At 39.6% G+C, this 16,949-nt stretch overlaps 1 protein-coding gene across 5 annotated transcripts in view; it reads left to right on the top strand.

The window, feature by feature from the left end:
* Positions 1 to 16,949, top strand: part of ALDH3B1 (aldehyde dehydrogenase 3 family member B1) — a 1,341,938-nt gene that overhangs the window by 554,152 nt on the left and 770,837 nt on the right. Inside the window, exons 1-2 of one of the 5 annotated variants that reach the window (XM_044084076.1) lie at positions 9,623 to 9,659; positions 10,223 to 10,299. The gene's annotated coding sequence lies outside the window, so the exon portion shown is untranslated. The other 4 variants (XM_044084080.1, XM_044084079.1, XM_044084077.1 and 1 more) reach the window with 4 other exon arrangements.

Here is a 16,949-nt window from a genome sequence, read left to right as displayed (position 1 = left end):
TTATTATTTATTATTAAATATTTATATACCTTTCCTTGTGGTTGGTCTTTTAGAGAATACTTTTAACATTTTAAGAATACTTGTGCTTATTTTAGTGATATGACCGCTCCTGAAAGCCTTGCTACATCGGTCAAACTCTACTATTTGAATTAGTACTAATTTTACAGTATAACTGGGTACCCTTCTAAGAGCCTTAGAGTAGTTGACTGATGGCAGCATAATTACCTTATAGTCTGGGCAGAGAGGGCACAGCTGGTAAATCTTTGTCAGTTTTTCCCAGGTGTGTGTGTGTGTGTGTGTGTGTGTGTGTGTGTGTGTGTGTGTGTGTGTGTGTGTGTGTGTGTGTGTGTGTGTGTGTGTGTGTGTGTGCGTGTGTGCGTGTGTGCGTGTGTGTGTGTGTGAATCAAATATCCAAGTGTTTGTGTCAGCTATTGTGAACAGGGACACAGAGCTCCAAAGTGGTCAGTGTGGTGTCTTGTTTGAGGCCTGGAGAGAGAAAGAGATCCAACCCCAGGTCTAGGATATGCTGCCTGTGTACTCTTAAGGGAGATTGTGTTTGGTGCAGAGAGCTGCATCTGAAAATACTGTGTATCCATTTTTTGCTCCTAGTGGCCATGCCTCATTGGTGTCAGTGGTGAGAATTGAGGCCCCTTAATTACTGGCCCAGAGTAGGGACTGTAACAGAGATACTTAGCAAAACCTTGGTAAGTACCTTTCTGATCTCAGAAAGGTGTATGCATAACAAGCTTTTATTGGAGCTGGAGCACCTTCTGTGCAGAGTCGGCATGTCCTCCCCATGGTCAAGTGAACTTTAAAGACATGCAGGTAGGTGTGAGCATAAGTGGGTGCGCCTTGAAGGTTGGGTGCCGGGCTAGCAACTCGACACCATAAACAATCACTGCCAATCATAAGCAAACCGGTGATCCACTGTGGCAACCCCTAACCTGGAAAAAACGAAAGACATTACTATATATAAAGAAACAAAACACAGCAATTCATCAATTTACCAATGAACTGAAAGATGCAATACAATTAATTACATTTTATCACAACCTTTAAGTTCTATATTCAAGTCCTTGGGAACTAAAGTTTGAAAATTTAAAATCAGCAAAACTTCTTTCTTCTCCAATGTATCCCTAACATTCTCAACATTACATCACATCATGTTAGCTCGACATAAAACTGTACTTAAAAAAAGATTTAAAGGAGCTTGAGGCTGGAGCACTGGTTTCGCAGGCTCAGATCTGACAAACGGCTGAAGGCCATATAATTTCTATCAGACTGACAAGGATAAAACAGGGTAGTGTTATAGTAAATATATAACTAACATTTCTTTGCATTAGATGGATTTTTTTTTTGCAGGGGGAACAGTTGCCAGAAATACACAGACCACCATCTGCACTAGAAAAGTATCAAGCGAGTTTCAATATACACTGGCATTTTGTATATTAACTAAGTTTTTGTACATTACAAATGAGTTGACAACAGTCATATGAATACAACAGAAAGTTCTTCTTGCATCACTTCCTTGCCCTTCTAATCATATCACAGTTTTTAGCATGTGATTCTATGCATCATGTCATACAGTATATTAAAAGGACAGCTATATGCATCGTGCATGTATGTTAGTGTGTACATGATTTTGTGGGTGTGTCTAAGCAAATTAAATTATTCTACTCATTTTGAGGCAGTTGTTGACATCCATTAAGATTCTATGTCCCAATGTCAGTATTGTTTTGTTGAACTCTGAGAAGCATGTAAAACCTTAAATTGAGGGATACAAGCCGCATTGATCTTGGCAACCTCCAGACATTCCAAACAGTGTTTTTCATTAAAAAGGAAAGTAAAAGAGCTATCATTTTTTGTCTATTATTGCTGTGCTTCCAATCACCTGTGTTTTTATACTGTTTAGTTGTGCTTTTAAAGTTTTTTGCTCTTTTTATAAAAAAAGAAAGAAAAAGCTACTGGTTATTATTTCTATCTGGCCTATGTGTATAGTCTTGTAGTTATATTTGCAATAGTGGCAGTCCTGTGATATTCTGCAGGTTATGTGCCTCTCTTAAACATTTTAACACATATTACTGCTTTCTTGATCATAAGCATATTCACATGCAATTTCTGCCTGGTCAGGTGCCACTGTCTTGTTATAGTAGTCACAAGAGTGGCAGTGCTGTGATTGTGTTGCCAGATCTGTGACGATCCAACTGTTTAGACTGCATTTTTCTATATGATAACATTTTTTGTATTTGCATGTTCAAAGCTGCACTTTCTGAGACTACTGTGTGTTGCAACTGCTACTATTCTTTAATTGTAACAATGTTACAGTTTGCCAGCTTCCAATGCTACATTAGGTATTGCTTTCCCTACTGCTCCCTCCTGTTTTGCTACAGTAATTTCACTCTCTCCCAGCCCCACTATAAAGTAAACCTCCTAAATCTCAAACCTGCCTGGGCCCCTAGACATGTAACTTAGTCATAGTTGGTGAAAGAATGTGCTTTGACACAGGTTCTGTGTCTCACAGCTCTATTGACTGATTTATTGGCTATTTTTTGATTGGGTTCCTCTCCAGATTATCTCCAGTAACTTGTGCTGTGTTGTGCCCACCCAGGGTTTTTCATTCATAACTCTGAAAAGAGTGCTAGTACTTGAATTAAGAGACATGAGCTGTGCTGATCTTGGCTTCTTCTAGGCATCCAAAATATGTTTTTCATCAAAAGGGAGGTACAAAGTTTTAATGTCATTCTTTCCTGTCTAATACTATTACACTTCCAATCACTTGTGTTTTTATACTGTTTAGTTGTGCTTTTAAACTGTTTTGCTCTTTTTATAAAAAATATACTGTTTGTTATTTTTAGCAGCTCTAAGGGTATGGCCTTGTATTTTTATTTGCAATAGTGGTAGTATTGTAATATTCATTTGGTCTGTGCCTCATTTAAGCATTTAAACACATAATACTGCTTTTTGATCATAAGTACCTTCCCTTAGGGAAGTTACCTCCACAAAAAGATTAGTCACCAGTGGTGTTCTCCGGGCTCGGTAATGGGACCTCTCCTGTTTAGCATCTACTTTCCTGAAGTTAAAGCCAATAGTAAAGGACTCTGGTTGACTAAGTTAGCTGATGACTGCAAGTTGGGTTCAGTTATAAAATCCCCAAAAGACTTATTTATCCTGCAGGAAGGACTGTCTCAAACAAATAATTTGTGCCAGGGAACTACCACATTTTGAATACACCCCTAAGAGCTGACCAAGTGCTTCAGGTATTGCGAGTTTATGTAGACAGCAACTTAATTTTTGACCAACATGTGCCCACCATGGTGACAATGTCTTTCTACATTGAGCAGCTTATTAATAAGTGGATTGCTTCTAGATCCAGAGATGTGACTGTTCCCCTCTATTCAGCTCTCATAACGACAATCATTGAGTTTAACACCCCTATCTTGCATGTGTCTGTCCAGATATATGCAATAGCTTGAATGCTCACAGAAATACAGTACAAAAATAGTATTCTGCCTAAACAATTTGCCATATATGGACTGTCTCAAAATGCTATCACTATACTTACTGTTTTGCAGACTGTTAAAAAGTGGTCTGTGTCAGGCATACAAGGTATCCTCTCACCCAGACCTGATGAATGTACTGCACATCAACACATCCAATGGCACTAGAAATACTTGCTCCAGGGAACTAGACCTCCTCTGCAGCATCAGCATAATGCTGTGGAAAGACAGGTATATCTCACAGTGGATGCCACTGCTCTGGAACAGACAACCCATCTAGAGCTCAGCCCTGTCCATATTCAAGAATAACTTGGATTTTTGTATGGGAAATAGGAAATATATTCCTGGGCTCTCCTCTACTCTACTAATGGGCAGAGGCAGCTACTAAATTATGTATACTACTACTACACTTGCAGCCTTATAAATGTTTATGGCATCATCCCAGTTATTATCACTATGTGTAATATAAATCTAATCCATGAAGGAGTAAGGATAATCAAAACACCATATGAGTGGGGAAATTTGGCTAGGCTTAAAATGGATCAAAAGGGCAGACAGCCTGACACTATCCTAGGAACTGCTATAGTAAACATATTTATGTCTTACTCGCTGTACTCATTTTTGAGTTGCTGTGGTTAGCTATTTTGCAGTTAGTTTACTAGTGGTCATAAAAAGGACCTGAACCTTTCAAGCAACAGAATAGAAAAGTTTTAAGACTGTCATTTGTGGTTTGCCTTGTGATGGCTTGATGACAAGAACAATTCCTGCTGAAAGGTTTAAGATAGTATGCTCTGGTGATACACTGCTGAACTGTTTTTTTTTTTTTACACACAGTGAAATAAGGACATCTTCCTGCACTGTTGTCTTCTAACATACCTGCATCTCATAGATTTTTATAACAGTCCAAGGCAAATTCAAGGATATATACTAGGTTCATAGGTAGGTACTAGGCTAACGGCCCTGGGGCGTATATAAGTCTAGCCAAAAAGGTTCCTTGGCTTTCACCACCCAAGAAAATTATTTTCCTGTGCTCCTGTCAGGCAGTGCCGCAAGAGTGATCCTCGGGGTGAAATTTCTATTTCCCATCCAGTCGTTAAGATTTTTCTTAGAGAGCCAATGAGGAGCTTTGCTTGACATGAATGGGTAGTTTGTTCCAGAGTCTGGGAAGTCTCTGGGACAGGAATCCATCCCTCCAGCATGTTCTGTGTATTGTGGTGACAAGGTTTAGGTCCCTGGAGGATGTGGTTTGGAGAGATTGGGATTTCTTTAAGTGTAGCATGTCCAACAGCTCTGGGTTTGACCTAGCTTTGTATGTTAGGCAGAGATCGCCTCTGAGTAGGCGATATGAGATGGAGTAGAGCGGGAGTTTTTTGAGACTGTCTGAGTATGGTATCTGTTTGAGGCCAGTAATCCTCTTAGTGAGGTATTGCTGTGGCCTTTCCAATTGTTGTAGGTGTCTTGTGAGATACATGCCCAACGGAGCATTGTACTCTCTAATGGGTCTGATGAGGGATGAGTAGAGAGGAAAAATTACCTCCTTTTTTCTAGAGGAGAATCCTTTTATGATGTGGTGTGCCATGTAGAAGGATTTCCTGACTGCTGTGGTGATGTGGTTATCAAAAGAGAGACTACTGTCCACCTGTGTCCAGAGGTCTCTTTTCACACTTTCAGTGTTTAGTCAGCTACCGCCTATGTGGTAGTTCATGGGTACCGAGTTTTTCCCAAAGGGGATAACAATGCACTTCTTGGCATTGAGCTTGAGGCCATGACTTTGACACCAAGCATCTGTCTCTGTGAGGCCCTTTTGTAGAATGTCTACATCATTAGATGATTCTGTTATGTATCCCAGTTTGCAGTCATCTGTGAACTTTGTTAGCCAAAGACCTTCTGTGTTAGCCTGCACTTCAGAGAAGTAGATGGTGAACAGGAGAGGACCCAGGACCGAACCCTGTGGTACTCCACTAATCACTGGTCTGAAGTCGGATTTGGAGTCTGCTACTTTTACTGTGTGGGTTCTGTCAGTGAGCCAGCTGGCCTCCCATCTTGTTATGCCCAGTTTAGTGAGTTTATCTATAATTCCAGAGTGAGGGATGGTATCAAAAGCCTTGGCGAGGTCAAGATAGGCTGTGTGCACTACTTTGCCCTCGTCTACGTCTCTAGTGACTGCTTCAAAGACGTCAGTCAGGTTTAGTAGACATGATCTACCTTTTACAAACCCAAACTGAGTGAGGTCCAGGGTTTGGAGGTTACCTATGTCTTTGTTTATAAGCTCCAAGATGATATGTTCCATGGCCTTGCAGACCAGGCTCATCAGGCTAATGGGGCGGTAGTTTCCACGGTCCGTGGTGGCACCCCCTTTGTGGAGTGGAATAACTATCACTGTGCACCATTCAGCAGGCACATAGCCTAAAGTGAGGCTATGATTGAACATGGTACTTAGGTGGGGTGCCATTTCATTCTGTAGTTCATGCAGTATGCAGCCTGGGATGTTGTCTGGTCCCATGGATGCTGTGTTCTTGGCTTTGGAGAGTACGGTCTTTACTTGTTCATCTGTGATTACAGGGACTTTGCATTCTTCCGGTATTAAGATGGCCCTTTGGAGGGTGAGAGGTGGGTAAAGTTGGCACTGAACCTATCTGCCAGAATATTGGCAATATCGGTTGGTTCTGTATATTTAGTGCCATTGTGCTGTAGCTCAGAGCAGATTGAGTGTTGCCACTGAGATTCTTGACATAGCTGTAGAATGTTTTGTGGTTGTCTTTGGAATCAGTGGCGATTTTATTTTTATAACTGGCTTTGGAGGATTTTATGAGGGATCTCAGCTTCTTGCTGAGGTTGACCAGGGAGTTTCTCCAATCTTGGGATTTTACTCTTTTTTTGCAACAGCTTCTTCCTACTGTTGTAGAGTTTGTTTATGGCAGGGGACCACCAGATTGGCTTCCTTTTTTTGGAGGATAGCTTCTTGGTTCTGTTGGGGATGGCACAACCCATGCACATGTGTATGTGCTTATACAGTGCATTTGTGTAAGATTCAGCAGTCGTACCTCTATTTTCCGTCTGCATGGATGTCGTGAATTTGAAACAGTCTGCCTTTGAAAAATGAAAGCCAGCAAGAGAGATGTATATTCCTAATGAAAGCCATCAAAAGAGATGTGTATTCCTAGTGTTTATCATCACATTGCAGCGAACACCTAATCATCAACCCTAATTCAGCGAAAATCGTTTCAGCAATTTGCTGAATTTACCAAGGGTGAGGAAATACTTGCCCTACAGCACAACTTTGCCCTTTTCTTCACATTAGTGTGATCTCAGAGTTGGTATATATAGTTAGGGGGGTGGGGGGGCAAAGCCCCCGACTTGGGAGGGTTCGATTTGCTTAGCTGTCAGTCCATTGTGCTGTGGAGCAAGTATTCCCTTGCTCTTGGTAAATTCAGTGAATCACTGAAATTATTTTCGCTGAATTAGGGTCGATGATTAGGTGTTCGCTGCAATGCAATTTTGGTGAACTAATATAGACCCACATTTTCTGACAGACAGTAAAACAGAATTTTTATCTGTTTGATGTTTGGAAAATAATTGTTTGCAAAGTGGAAGAATTCTATAACAAAGAACCAACTTTTAGTCAAGAGGTGATGAAAGATAATCATTGATAGGGACAGGCTGTTGCTCAATGCTCAGTATGAGGGAGTGATTACATCTTTAGACCTTGATGATGATCCATTGGCAATTAGCTATGCTAAATAAAAGGATTTCATGACAACCATTGCCACATGATTGTCAATAGAGAGGACATTATCAAACTGAGTTCCCAGGTCCCTGACTGCATTTTTGTTTAGTAATGGTGTAGTGTCTATACAATATGATGAAAAGAGATCGTCTACCAAAAGTAATGATACTGCACGTAGCATGTAGTTTGAGCCCATTTTACTGCATCAGGAATTTAGTAGGGACAGTTTATTTTGGAAAGCTTGGGGTCATAGGGCAACTTAAAACAACACACCCAATCTGCAATTGTTTGCACATATCATTAGCCACAGGTTTCATCTCTCGGCTTAGAGATCTGAAACGAAAATGATGAAAAGGAGGGGTCTCAGCATTGAGCCCTGACAGACACCACTGGTCACTTTCATACTTTCTGATGAGGTACCTTCAACTCCCATTATGTGGGTTCTGTCTTTCAGCTGTTTTACTATTTATCTTACCACATATGGGTCAATTTGTAAAGCATTCACTTTCTGTAAGATGCCAGCATGGGGAATGATGTTAAAGGCCTTGGCCAGATCAAGATATGCCATTTGTGCTAGCCACCATCTATAACCACCATAACCATTTCAAAGATATTTACCAGATTCATTTGACAAATCTACCCTTCACAAAGTGAAACTGTTGGGGGTCAAGTCTAATAAGATTCTTTATCAGTTATAATATATTCCATGAAGCTAAATGCTTTAAAAGTTGACCAACATGTAAAAGGCTACAGTAACTCTGTTGCTCTTCAATGTATCTTATTGACTTCTTAGAGGAGGCCTGTGCCTGACATATCTTTAACATTTAAAACCCTTTGCTTAGGATACCCCCTTACAACTTGAGCACAAGAGTGTGCTCAACCTCAAAAAAAAAGTAATGTCAACCACATCATGAAAAATGGTTACTTAATTGTTTATTATTATTTGTTTATCTTTGGTAACTGGGGTATAACACTGATCCTACAGAACAATTTCACGTTCAGCCCAGTAAAGTGGGTAGAACAAAATAGACATAGTATGTTGTAACATCTGGATGTAAATGTGCAAAAATAATTTAAATGTTTCCATAAGTATGGAATAAACTCTCCTTTTCAATTAAACTTAGTCCATCAATTCACACCTTTCAGAAGGAACTGGATGATCAGATAGGCACCTGCAAGTTTCAATGTGGAATCTAGAGCATCATGCTCCTCAACGGTTAATAGGCCTTGAGCTTATTTACCAAAACTATGAAATCCACAACACTTTGACGCAGAATGTAGTCTTCCAGTCAGTCTGTCATATTTCACCCCCATTAACACCATTATTACATGGAGTAGGATGTTTCACTCTTATCACCATACTACACATTTTTTTGCACACAAATTTTGTTTTTTAATTCTTTATTGCTGTCTTTCCCACATTTTTAACCATAAATCACAGTATGAAGATGTTTGGAATGCCACTGCCCCAAAACAAACGTGGGCTTTTAGTCTGTAGTGCTGTCAGTCCCTCACATTTCACCAGTAATAAATCAGTCACACTATGGGGAAGCCTGCAGTGCCCTTACTTCACACTGGATGTTCCTCAGTGGCAAAACAGTATCTCAGCTTTTTCTGACTCCATTTCTGCCTGTGGAAGGCTGCAGAGCTCCTGTTCTGGTGGTGAATCAGCAGAGGGCTTCTTTCATAAGTAGCATCATTGGCATTAGCTGTTTAGTACTAAATCGGTATGAGGGGAAGCATGCACTGCCCATTTCACACTGCATTCTCTTAGGCTTTAAATGGAAACATTACCTTTAAACAGTGCAAAGCAAAACTGAAACAAGGGAGCTGAAACACCAAACTGCTCTCTTTATTTTAAAACAATCATTGAGCGCTTTCCTATAAAATGGACTTGATCAGAATCTGATGAAGTCCATTTTATAGGACAAAAACACTCCATGATTGTTTTACAATAAAGAGAGCAGTTTATTGTTTCAGCTCCGGTGTTTTGGTTCTGCTTTACTCAAGTTCTTGTGTGTCCCATTTAGTTTCTCACCTTTAAACAGTACTAAATGCATCACAGTGAGGAGATGTATGCACTGTACTAAATGTATATTTTTTCTGTGTCTCAAAAAATATTCTTTAAGGCTGTAGTCACAACACTGCTGTATCATTTACCAGTGAAAAACTAACAAAACACAAGGCATAACTGCACAGGGAGTACTTATGGAGAACTTGGCAGAACTGTTAGTGTTTAGCTGCATCTCTCTCTCTCTCTCTCTCTCTCTCTCTTTTGTAGATCCCTTTAACTCCACTGCCCAGCAGCTTGTGGTGTTGTGGTTTCTCCTATGACGGCAATTGGAACCAGTCACATGGCTGTAGGGGCGGGCACATTTAGAGAAGTAGGAAACACTTCCAAAGTTCTTAGTCAGCTACCAACGAGAACACATAGGGTAAGGTGTTTAAAATGGCCAAGAACAAATGAGGGAGTCTTTGCTCCATTTCTGAAGTCCTATACACTTTTTTTCATAAATGTACTAGGAAAGGTGTGACTTGCAGCTAGTTTCATCATGCATCTCTTAGAAAGATATATGAAGGCATGACACACACTATTTTTGAAAGTGTCACTGCTATTGAGATCTTTAAGGCTTTTGTTATCTGAATGTGTGAAATATATTAAAAATGCATTATCTGTTGTCTCACGTGAAAATGGGCATCGATACAGTTTAAAATCAAGTAGAATGTGTTTCTAAAAGCTGGTTTATTAAAGGCTTGCATATATAATTATGAATGTATACTTCAAAACAAGCTGTGAACATCTTAGCTATTTATGGACAAAACCTAGTATAATCTAGGATTGAGAATTATGTCCAGAATCAGGGACCCTTTACAAGCACTGGTATTAAGCACTACAGAAAATTATAGGATAAAGGGATTTGATTTCTGTGCATTGTATTGACTGACATTGATTAGTAACTAATTGTTTACTGACTGCATTACTCCCTTTTTGACATAGAGTCACATATTCGATAGGAGAGAAGCAACTTTCTGAAGCAAAATCGGACACAGCACTGAAGAGTAAGAGACAGTGAGGTATACTTTAAAATCTTATTGTCAGTGTTTTTAATGCATTTTCCCTTTGTGGCATTGAGGATTTTGCAAACTTAAAATACATTGCAGTCTTAATAATGCAGTCACTTTGGATGACAGTGAGTGATATGTGATGAATTAGCTACAGTTATTAACAAAAAATGATCATCCCGGGGTGGATTCATTCAGGTGTCCTTAACTTAATATGATATTTTTTAAGTTTATTTCGTTAAACAGATGTCTTTTCCAGTTTAAGAGATCATTGCCTGGATTTGATGTAGGTTTATTTGCTATTACTGCTTCTTCCTTCTCTGTCTCTGTCCCTCTTTGGATTTTTATAGAATAAAAAGGAAACTGTCAGGGAGTAAATATAGGTTAAGAATTTTTGTAACATAGAGCTTTGTCTGACACTCCCTGGGACGAGACGATAGTGAATAACTTCACTGATCAAACAAGGCAGTGACTCATCTGAACACAGTGTACAGGGAAGATCTATTAGGCAATTTCAGAACCACTGAAAGTACTATAAACTGTATTTCCTGAAGTTGTTTGCTTGAAAAGGTTTTGCTGATGCAGCCAGGGGAAGGGCAATTTTATCAGTGATTCTGAGTGAATTCAGTTCTCAACATTAGACTGTCAGTCTGACAGGCAATGTATTTCTGTGTACAGAATAAACTACAGGAAAAAGCCTACTGTGCTTTTTTTTTGTATTTGTTTACTGGGGAAAAGCACTGATCTCCATGGACCTTTTTCAGACTCAGCCTGGGAGCTGCGTCTAGTTAAATGACTTACTCAGAATCACACAGTTAGGCAATGGAAGTTTCACTTTCATTTGATGGACCTGATAGAACTATGCAGAGTATAGGCAGGCCTAGAAAAAAAATCAAAAAATCACAACAAACCTAACATCAAAGTGTGGGGTAAAGAAGATTAAAAAAAAATGAGTTTGTGTAGTTTAATAGGTAAATTAATCTGAACAGTCAAGTCTGTTTTTTTTCTGGGGAATTTAACTCTTAGGACAAAGCCTGAAAAAACAGAACCTCACAAAAATGAAAAAAAAAACCCTTTTCATGAAATTGATGAAGGATGTATTCTAATGTCATAACATTAATAATACAGCAATGAAAATCAGTATTTTTTTATTATTTTTTTTTTGGGGGGGGGGTCCACACCTGCCTGACCTGTCATCATTAACCTACCTGTCCCTAGGATAATGGTTTGAAATGTCAGGATCCACTAGAGCAAGTCCCAAAATACATAGATCGAATGGCTGAAAGGACTACTTACATATACTAAGTCTGAGATTCCATTTATCTGAATATTCCCTGAGGTATGGCAAACTTAGAGCTGGTATATATAAGTTCAGGGGGTTTGGGGGTTGCAGGGGGACATGTCCCCCCTGCAAAAAGAAATTTTAAGGAGAAGAGTAATCTTCAAGATTTACTCTTCTATTGTTTTCTGTTCTTTTTTTTTTGGGCATGTTGGCATTTGGCATATTGAGTGCCGACATTTCAATAGCCAACCCACTTGCTCTGAGCTCCCCCACCTCAGTCAAACTAGCTTATCTGCTATTGTGCTAGCCAGTCTGTTCTGCCTGAGATTGGGAAAAGGTGTACGTCAATTTGAATATTATTGATTAACCAGCGATCCCCACCACCTTCTTATTGTGAGTCATACCTTATTTTAACAGATTTTGCATCCTTAGAACATAACACCATTGCCACCAACTCTTAAAGTTGCCCCTGAAGAATACCAAACCAGATCATTCACATGTTGAGTAAAATATAAAGACATCAGCTGCATAATGAATTTAAATGGCCACAAGTATGTGGTTATTGTCAATTAATATGCCAATTAGTGCCAATTGAATTAATGTATGCAAAGCAGGATAATCTGTGAGACCTTGCTAAATTATCCTTTCCTGAACACTACAGTGCCACATTGCTGCCAGTATCTAGCTTTTCCGCCAACCATTTCAACAAAATTAATACCAGTGTCTCTATTTGTAATACAAACCTAGGCCACCTTACAATCTACCATGGTTGATCTGGTTAGTGAGTCATAAGATCTTCCCTTCGAGCAGCCAGTTCAGTGGAAGGATTAACAAGGAACTGTGTCCTCCCCTCCACTTAACTGTGGTCTCCCTTACCCCTTTACCCTTGTTGAAGTTGCCACTTTGCTGCAGTCAATGCTGTAACCTTTTAATATAAGAATGATCCACAATCGCTCTTTCCATTGGTGGCAGTGTTCCTGGGGCTGAAATGCAAAATATTGTTAAAGTAAATTAATATTTCAGTATGTTGTGAGATGTCCCGACCATTTGCACATGTGATGCTTCCCCAGTTCTAAATGAATGTGGAGAATATCCTTTTGTGCCCAACCACACTCGTCTACTCCCACCCTCAAAACCTGAAGTACCTGCAATTGAGTGAGTGAAGCTCCTTATTGGTGGCAAAAGGAGAGTACCGTCCATTGGGCCTCTTGGTGTTTGAAAATGTTTAAGGCAATGTATCACATTGTACTGAGTGCCGTCTGGTGCCTGTATCCATATCCATGGCCCTCTTTCTTTTTGCTCCTTCTTCAACCTTCCTACTTAGATACACACCTGTATGACAGAAAGTCTGTCCTCCCATTAGGTTTAACTTCCTCAGACAATCCAAAGCTCCATTGAATGCAATCACAAAGCATGCCCTGAATAACCACACCTCATATTCATCTTAGCATACTTCTGGGAGAATGACTCACAAGGACTGTAACACTGTCAGACTGATGAGATATCTTTTATGTGAGGCTATAGGACACTTCCTTTTCCAGGCCTTCAGCGTGCTTTTTATTTGAACTGCTTTGGTTGTGTCAGACCTTTTATGTAGCCAGCCCAAAACCAGTAAATGTGCTACTGCCATCAATGACTATATCTTACACCAAGCATTCTAAGGACTTATACCCTCAATTGTTTACCCAGCAGTAGCCATGCCACTAGCCAACCTTGTGACTTTCTGTTTCTATGAAATGTTGTAATCCCCTTTCGTATGCTGCTCTTGTACTCTTTCTGCCATTGTCATATGTCCTCTAATTCCATAAATGAACTGGCGATGCCACACTCTTGAACCAGGCCAACTGTGAAGAAAAGGGAACCAGCCAATGGGTTATCTAAACCCTACAGTTGGCATGCACTTATTTTTACATTCCATTCCAAGAAAAATAGTGCAAAATGTTTCATCAAACTAACCATCACCCCCTTTACCTTCTAATTGATTATTTACTGTATGCCTACCCCTTTGTTGTCTGCCCTTAGCCTGACCACTCTGGTTATCATTTACTACCTCCTCAATTCTAGTGCAACCATAACTAGAAAGAACTCCAACTCTAATATCACCTCTTGCTTCCTTTCCTGAATTTCCCTTGGCCCCATACTGCTAAATCACTGAAATTTGAAGTAATCGGCAACACCTACCCCCACTGCATCAGTATAAATCTCTGCTTCCTCTTATTTTGCTTGCCTGTTGCCAAGTTGCTACCCCATTAAAGTTCTGAATGAATGTTCACCAGACTTCTAGGTCCATTCTCATATTCTTTGGCAACTTGACCTTGTGATATGGATTTGTGTAACCTGCCCCATTTGCTTCCAAACACCTCATAAATAATGTACTTACTGGGATCACCATGCTAGTGAAATTTAGCAAACCTGTCAGCTCTTGCTGTGCTGTTCTTTGACCAAAAAGTGACCGAATGTTCTGTCAAGTTTCTGCACTTTGTCTTCTGGCAGGCAACATACCCTGTGCTTACTATCTGTTTCTTTTTGCAAGAGTGAAATCCTAGAAGCTGGATCCTATGCTTTGTTTCAAGCCATTGTCTTATGTCCTCTAATTCCATAAATGAACTGGTGATGCCACACTCTTAAACCAGGCCGACCTGTGAAGAAAAGGGAACCAGCCAATCTCTAAGTCCATGAATAGTATTTCAAAGGTTGCTATTGCCTGCGGGAATTATTGTGAGCCCCCTTTCTGTCCCACAAAGAAAACACCATTTAGGTAATGGACTATGTGATCTTTCAAAGTTGTACAGGCAGTGAAACAGCCTATGGGCATGCGTTTGTCCATATAGTAATTCCCTTCAAACTCTACTCCTGGCCACCTACTGATCTTCCTTATGTATTGGCAGCAAATGCCTATCTGTCTGATTTAGCCATTAGCACTTCCTTACCCAGGTACTGTATTTTGGCCAGCATGTGATCAAAGGATGGATAGCACTAGGACACTGACTCCTCTTCTCACTTATGCAATAATTTACTGAACTTCTTTCTGGCTGCAGTAAATGGTGAATAAGCCAGAACTCACCCGGCTGTTCTTTTTTAGAAAGTAGCCACTTAGAAATATCCTTAATTTTCTGCTTGGTGGTACCCAAAAAAGCCTGCCAGTCATCCTGCTTTTATTTCCTTCCCCAGTTGTCCATCACTAACTGGCTTCTCCCTGGCTGTTATTAGATTGATTACCAGCCTCCCCCTTCATGAGTCCTCTTGCTGTTTTTTGAAAGACCTGAGCAAAACCAACTTACATAAAGCTTGATGTCCAGTAGATCATCCCTATTAAACTTAGCTGATTTCTTTGACAGATTCACTGACGCACTAGATGAGAGTAACGCCATACATACAGTTTGCTTCAATTTAGCTAATGCTTTTGACAAAGTAAACCCCAAGGGCATCACAGGCAAACTGCTCATTCATTATTATAAATCCCTTTGTAACTTGTTGGATTGCTGAGTGTTTCGTTGATAGCTGTCATTGTATTAACAGGTACATAATCTTCCAAGAGACTTTTTACCGTGATGTACACCAGGGCTATGTTTTACACTGACTGTATTTGATATGGACTTTTCTGACTTAAAATATGACATTAAATTCCTTTTGCTGACCAGGCTCATGAATAATGGCAAGCCTGAAGCAAACTTCATCCCCCCAGAAAACACATGGATCTTCCAAGAGGTCCTGACTCAGACCATGCCAGAATCATGGTCTGAATCGGAACACCAAAAGTGTAACGCCATAGAGTTTGGGGGATCAGACACCCCTATTGATCACACCTCCCTTAAAATGGATACTGTTTAGACACCTTGGCACCTTCATGGATAATGAAGTTTCATTTGACAACTGTCCATTCTCTGCTTAGGAAAGCTTTCTTCTCTGCCCATCTGATTACTAGAGAAATCACTTTTTGGCCAAAGAAGTCATCATTCCCTTCTACTAATCCCTCATCAGGACCATACCAGCCCACCCAAAAAGTGATTCCTCACTAACAAATGTTAAAGCCCTTTCTCTCTCTCCTCATTATACATACTCCTGTCCTCCTTATCCTACATACTCGTATGGCGTGATGTATGCCTGATCTGCAAAGTAAACAGCCCAATTTTGCTTAATGTGCATGTTGTTAAAACTGATGGTAAGACATAGACAAGATCAAGGGAACTAAATCTGTATGGCATCATAAGTAGGGGTGGTTGGTTTGATGGATATCTCTCCCAAAGAATTCCCCACTTCTTGGAAACAGTTTTTGTAAAGCAAACCATGTCCCTTACTGTCTTTAACTAGAACAAATGGATGGGAAACTGCAGATTTACCACAGACATAGCCCCATTATTTCTTGTAGATGGAGGAGTAATTAACTGTTTTGGTGCACCAGTGGAAATGCAGTGGCCGGATTTGAATTTTCTAGCAGCAGCCTATTCACATAAGATTTCAGCTGGAACCACTAATGCAACTTCTTCCTAAAATGGGGTTTCTGTATTTACAAAAAAAAACAAAAAAAAAAAAACAGTAGTACTTTATTGCCATCTTTTTCCAGCAGAAAGCTTTGATAACTGTTAACTCTGGGAGTAAAACATGAACCCAATCTTCACAAGTAAACAAGCAAAATTAATCACAAACTATAAAATGCGATCCACTTAAGCAAAGGATGGAAAAAGCATACAACAGTTAAAACCAGACCTTTTAATTGCGATAGAAGTGCTTTTGTCCAAATACTGCTTGAACTTCATCAGACTGTTGTATGCATGAACCAGATCTTTTCTGATGATCGGTTAGAATCCAATATATGAGTTCTCCTTTTGTATATTTAAACTGTTGAGTGAAGTGAAAATGATTTGCAGCATGATTAGCAAAGAAATTGTGTATAAAGATATTCTGTTTCCTGTAATAAACTGTCATATGGGGAGGTGGGGGAGGCTCCCATAGCAGAATAGTGTCTAAACTTGATCAAAATGACGAAAACAAGTTACTTAAAACTAAAATCAACTAGGGAATCATTTCAGAGCCCGCATAAAAATGTAAAGCTTCAATAGGGTTATTCATAATAAACTAGTGACATCCAGAGACCACCTGTATAAAGCTGGCCTCATTACTATGTGTGAATTGTTCAAAAAAATCATTTGATTATTTTATAAAGGAGTAGCACATGAATAATATGCTTTGGAAAGGAACGGTTGAAGAGATTAGTGAATTTATTAATAACCTTAACTCAACAACGTCATTCCTAAGGTTTACATATACTTATCATAAGACTGAAATCAACTACCTAGACATCACTTTAAGTAAGAATAACAACGTATTAAATAGTAAATAATATAGAAAAGCGAATTACTCTAATTCTCTACTACACTTT

Source organism: Protopterus annectens, chromosome 9.part0 (genome assembly GCF_019279795.1).
Source record: "Protopterus annectens isolate FY-2018-M chromosome 9.part0, PAN1.0, whole genome shotgun sequence".
NCBI lineage: Eukaryota > Metazoa > Chordata > Ceratodontiformes > Protopteridae > Protopterus > Protopterus annectens.
The sequence above is the reverse complement of the archived record's forward strand: the minus strand, read 5'-3'. Positions and strand labels throughout refer to the sequence as shown.